Below are 6,008 nucleotides of genomic sequence, written 5' to 3'. Positions count from 1 at the left end.
CACTTGGTGAACTTGTCGATAGCGACATATAGGTATGCATAGCCCCCGACTGCTCGGGGGAATGGACCCAGAATGTCCAAACCCCAGACCGCGAAAGGCCATGACAGGGGAATGGTATGAAGAGCCTGAGCTGGCTGGTGAATCTGCTTTGCGTGGAACTGGCACGCCCTGCAGCGCCGAACCAGCTCGGAAGCATCCTGGAGAGCTGTAGGCCAGTAGAAACCTTGCCGGAAGGCCTTCCCGACCAGCGTGCGGAACGATGAATGGCCACCGCACTCGCCCTCGTGGACCTCAGCGAGAAGATCGCCGCCTTCTGCCCGGGAAATGCATTTCAGGAGGACACCCCCTGCACTACGCCGGTAGAGATCCCCATCTACTATGGCATAGCGTCTGGACTGCCGAGCAACTCTTTCGGCAGACGCCTCATCCCCGGGTAGGAACTTTTCTTTCAAGTACCCTCGGATGTCAGACATCCATGAGGCATCTTGAGAACATTCGGCGAGCACAGCGCACTCGCCGGACGGCGGCGCCCTGTCGGGGCTCCCCACTGAGGGCATCGCCGGGGTCCCCTGAATTGAGTTCGGGGTTTCCCCTTCATCCTGTTCGGTAGGCAGGACGGAAGGCCGTGCGAGTCTTTCTTCAAAGACTCCGGCAGGGACGCGCGCACGTGAGGAGGCCAGGCGAGAGAGCTCGTCGGCCAGAGCGTTGTCGCGGCGAGGGATGTGCCGCAACTCGAGGCCATCGAAGCGTCTCTCAAGCTTCCTGACCGCAGCCACGTACGCCGCCATTTGAGGATCCGTGCACTGGTACTCCTTGGATACCTGGTTGACGACCAGTTGGGAGTCCCCTTTGACCGGGAGGCGACGAATCCCGAGCCCCACCGCAGCCCGGAGGCCGGCGATGAGACCTTCATACTCCGCCATGTTGTTGGATGCGCGGAACTGCAACTGCACGACGTACCGGAGCTCTTCACCTGTTGGGGAGGTGAGAACCACTCCGGCCCCCGCGCCTTTAAGCGAGAGGGACCCGTCGAAGTGCATGACCCAGTACCCGGGTGCGTCGCGCCCGGGATAGGCAGAGATCTCTTCTGGGACGATGTAGGGGACGGGCGTCCACTCTGCCAAGAAGTCGGAGAGCGCCTGGCTTTTGATTGCCTGGCGACTGACGAAGTGTAGGTCGAACTCTGCCAGCTCTACTGCCCATTTGACAACGCGCTCGGTGCCCTCCCGATTCCGGAGAATAGGCGCCTGAAAGTAGTGGCGCAGCTTCCGGGAAGCAACGAGCACGGCATAGAGCAGCTTCTGTGCCCGGGGATATCTTGTCTTGGCTTCCCGGAGGACTTCACTGACAAAATACACCGGTCGCTGCACCCGGCGGGCCCGGACGGCGGCTTCACCCGGGGGGCTGCTGCAGCCCCCAGGCTTGGCGGCACGGTTGGGGCTGGCTGGGCACGCGGGCTCGACTCCCTGGCTGGGAGGAGCAGCGTGCTCGGGCTCGACCCCTTGCCCAGGGGGAGCCGTGAGGGCGGGTGAGTGGTCAGGGGCCTCTGGGAGCTGGGACCCAGCACCCGGCCCTGAACACTCGTCGCGCTCCACCACCAGCACTATGCTCACGACCTGAGGAGTGGCCGAAACGTAGAGCAGCAGGGGCTCACCTTGAGAGGGAGCCATCAGCATGGGTGGCGAAGTAAGGTACTTCTTTAAGTCGCGGAAGGCCTGCTCGGCCTCCGGCATCCAGTCGAAACGACCGGATTTCTTCAAAAGCTTGAAGAGGGGGAGCCCTCGCTCCTCGAGCTTGGAGATGAAGCGCCCGAGGGCGGCCATGCAGCCGGCGAGACGCTAGACCTCCTTGTGTCGAACCGGGGGTCGCATCTGCTCGATGGCCCGGATCTTCTCTGGGTTGACCTCGATTCCTCGGCCAGAGACCAAGAAACCAAGGAGCTTGCCCGCCGGTACCCCGAAGACACACTTCTCCGGGTTGAGCTTGAGGCGGGTAGAGCGGAGACTGTTGAAAGTCTCGGCAAGGTCCTCGAGCAGGGTGGCGCGGTCTCGGGTTTTGACCACGAGATCGTCGATGTAAGCTTCGACGTTGCGGCCAACCTGCGAGTCAAGGGTAATACGAACAGCGCGCTGGAAGGAAGACCTAGCATTGCGCAGGCCAAAAGGTATTGATATGTAGCAATAAGTCCCCACCGGAGTGGTAAAAGCAGTTTTTTCCTCGTCCCCTATGGCCATGCGAATCTGGTGATACCCAGAGTTTGCATCTAAAAAGCACAAAAGATCGCATCCCGCAGTTGCATCTATAATTTGATCAATGCGAGGTAAGGGGAAGGGATCTTTAGGGCAAGCCTTATTTAGGTCGGTGTAGTCCACGCACATGCGGAGCTTGCCGTTGGCCTTCGGGACGATGACTGGGTTTGCGAGCCAGTCGGGGTGAAGGACTTCTCAGGTAAACCCGGCGTCGAGGAGCTTGGTAACCTGCTCGCGGATAAACTTCTGGCGCTCAGGCGCCTGGCGCCGGACCTTTTGCTTCACCGGGCGGGCGTCCGGACGCACCGCCAAGTGATGCTCGATCACCTCCCTAGGGATCCCGGGCATGTCGGACGGTTGCCAGGCAAACACATCTACGTTAGCCCGGAGGAAGGCGACGAGCGCGCTTTCCTATTTGCTGCCCAGGTCACCGCCGATACGGACGACCTGGGTAGCGTCTTCGCCCATCACGACCTCCTTCGTTGGAACAGAGGTGTCGGCGGCGAGTCGGGGTTTGGATGAAGAGGGTCCCGAGCCCCCTGTAGAGCCATCGACCTCGGCCTGCGCTGAGACCAGAGCCATGTACGATTGCTCAGCGCAGGAGATGGCGCCGCCGGAGTCGGCGAGCACGGAGATGGAGCCTGCGGGGCCGGGCATCTTAACCGTAAGGTATGCATAATGCACGGCCATCATAAACTTGGCGAGCGCCGGACGCCCGAGGATGGCGTTGTAGGGGAGAGGGAGCTCCGCGACGTCGAAGAGGACGCACTCCGTGCGGAAGTTGTCCCGGCTCCCGAACGTTATGGGCAACTCGACCTGCCCAAGGGGCAGGGAGTGCCCGGGGGTCACTCCCCAGAAGGGGAGCGATGGCTTTAGGCGTCGGGGGGACACCTGCAGCTTCTCGAAAGCTTCCTTAGAGAGGAGGTTGAGGCCGGCACCACCGTCGATCAGCACTCTGCCGACCTTGACATTGCAGATAGTGGGAGACACTACCAGAGGTAGCCGTCCCACGGCTACAGTACTGGCGTGGTGATCAGCCATGCTGAACGTGATCGGAGCATCCAACCACCTCAGGGGCCTTGCGGCCTCCTCGCTTGGGGTTGTTGAGCACACCTTGCGTCGCATGACCTTGATGCCACGGCGTGAGCAGGGTGTGTAAGCGCCCCCGTCGATGAAGGCGACGGCGTGCTCGGGCTCCTGGAAGCCGAGCTCGGCGTTGTCGGGGGCGACCTCAGTATCGCCTCCTCCGCGGGGCTCGTCGCGCTCCCTCTGGCGCTGCTCCACGAGTCCTTTGATCGTACGACACTCCGTGAGGTCGTGCCATCTGGTCTGGTGTATGGGACACCATTTACCTGGCTCGGGCCCCGCGGGAGCGGGGGCCCTCGCTGGAGCAGGAGCTCGGCCGGGGGCCGAGGCTCTTGCTGGAGCCGGTGCCCTAGCTGGAGCCAGGGCCCTCGTGGGCACGGAGGCCCGAGGAGGAGCCCGAGCAGGGGCTCTGACGGGACGTCGGTCAACACCCGGCCGGCGCTCTTGCCGGTGGTCGGGCTCTTGCGGCACTCTGTGAGCGGGGACCTGGGTCGGCTCAACGGGAGCGGCCTCGCGCTTCCTTCTCTTCTTCTTTTCCCGCTTGTCGGAGCGGGAAGAACTAGGCTGGTCGGAGGCGGGGCGAGGAGCATGCCACGCCCTGGCCTGCGCAGCCTTGGCGCACTTATCGGCCAGTGCGAAGAGTTCTGCAGTGGTCTCGATCTCGTGCGTACCTAGCTTTTCGAGCATCCACTCGTCGCGGACGCCCTGCCGGAAAGCAACAATAACAGCATGGGGGGCCACTCGCGGAATGGTGTTGCGAACCTGGCTGAAGCGCTATATAAAGCGCCGTAGCGTCTCCCCTTCCTGCTGTTGGACGGCGTGAAGGTCGCACTCCAAACCGGGGGGCGTAAACGTGCCCTGAAAGATGGCCACAAACTGGTGGCACAGGTCATCCCAGGAGCTAATAGACCTTGGGGGTAAGTTCATAAGCCAAGAGCGGGCGGAGCCCCTCAAGGCAACATGAAAATAGTTTGCCATTACCTTTTCGCTGCCTCCAGCCGCTTGGACGGCCGTTGTGTAGATCTGGAGGAACTCGACGGGGTCAATGGATCCGTCGTACTTCTCCGGCAGCTCGGGGCGGAACTTAGAAGGCCACCTGACCCGACGGAGCTCGGTGGTGAAGGCACGGCAGCCGGTACCGTACCCCGCAGCACGAGTAGGGGTCCTTGGTGGCGAGTGGCGGCGAGCCGGGGATCCCCGGTGGCCTTGGGCCGGGAGAGAGGAAGCCTGGTCCTCTGCCCCGACCCCCTGCCGGGTCTCCCGCTGGCGCTCGAGAGTAACTCGGGCATCCTCGTGGTCCCTCCGCTCGTCAAGGCGCAAGCGAAGGTCCCGGGCTTCGGACACGGCCAGGGGGACGGCACTCCGCCTGGAGACCCCTCGGCCTGTGCGGGTGTTGCCCGTTGAGGAGCCGGCTCTGGCGGCACCATGCTGGGAAGTGGTGCGAGGACTCCCGGCCTGCACCTGGCGACGGGCAGTGCCGACCAAAGCGACGACATCTTGGATCCACCGACCTTCCGAAGTGTTCGGCGTGGCCTGAACGGGCGGGTGCCTAAGGAGAGCATGTGCTGCAAGCAGCGCGCTCCCTGGGCTGGCCTCGCTGAAAGCGAGCCTGCGCCGAGGTGGCACCCGACGTGGTCCAGAGGCGAACCTAGCGGCCGGGGTCCCGACCACCTGCTGGGGGTCGGAAAATGCGTCGGCAGCGGCGGCGGCGGCCCTGATGGGCCCAGCGCCTTGATCCCCTTGAGCGGGAAAAACAGCGCACGTGGATGGCGGCTGCTGCTGGTATGCAGCAGCGACTGGGCTCCCTCTGGCGTCGGGCAGCGCTCCGTCACTGTTAGTGGAGCCGGAACGCTGGAGACGGTGCCCACCGGCCATCTTTTCCTGTGGGAAAAAAGCGAAACAAACAATCCAGGGATATTCCCCCCTACCTGGCGCGCCAGCTGTCGGAGGATGAACTCCTGTCGCAGGGATCCCGAGAGACCCCTTTTTAGAGATTCGGCCGGGGGGATGATCCTGAACGAGCTTGTCTGGGAAATAAAATGGGAGCGGAAATAAATGCAGCGGCTGGTGGGAGAAGGATGGGTGCACCGGGGTTTAGACAGGTTCGGGCCGCACGGAGGCGTAACACCCTACTCCTGTGTGAGTGCTATATCTATCCTTGAAGGGAATTCTTCAAGGATGTATCTGGTTACAGGGGTGAGCTGTCTACAGAGAGCTTGAGGCTCTCGTGTTCTAGCTTGGCTTGAGCTTGTTCGTGAGGTTCTTTGTCTTTTGATCTGGGCTTCGGGTGCTTCTTGAGGGCTTCCGGATCTGAGGCGGAATTCTTCAAGGATGAGTCGTGAGCGTGAGCGTTGTCGGGGGTCTTTTTTATGTGTTCTCCATCCTTTCCTTTTATAGGCGCGCCGACCTTGACCTATCCTGAATGGGAAAGAGGGGGCACACGTGCCAAGGTGCCACGGAGAAAGGCGTCATCATTCCGCCTCGACGAAGTGACAGGGGCGGTGGAAGATTGCAGCGTGTATCCGACCACCCGCCACTGTGGAGGTCCTCCGACGCCATTAAGGGGGCCCACCGGGCAGCCGCAGAGGTGCCCGGTGCGCCCACCCTGTCTTGTTCTTCTGCCGGGGCAGGGTGGCAGGCGGAGCGCTTCGATTCTGGCAACATTATCCCGAG

This window comes from Phragmites australis, chromosome 7, assembly GCF_958298935.1.
Source record: "Phragmites australis chromosome 7, lpPhrAust1.1, whole genome shotgun sequence".
NCBI classification, from domain to species: Eukaryota; Viridiplantae; Streptophyta; class Magnoliopsida; order Poales; family Poaceae; genus Phragmites; species Phragmites australis.
Note: the sequence above shows the minus strand (reverse complement) of the source record.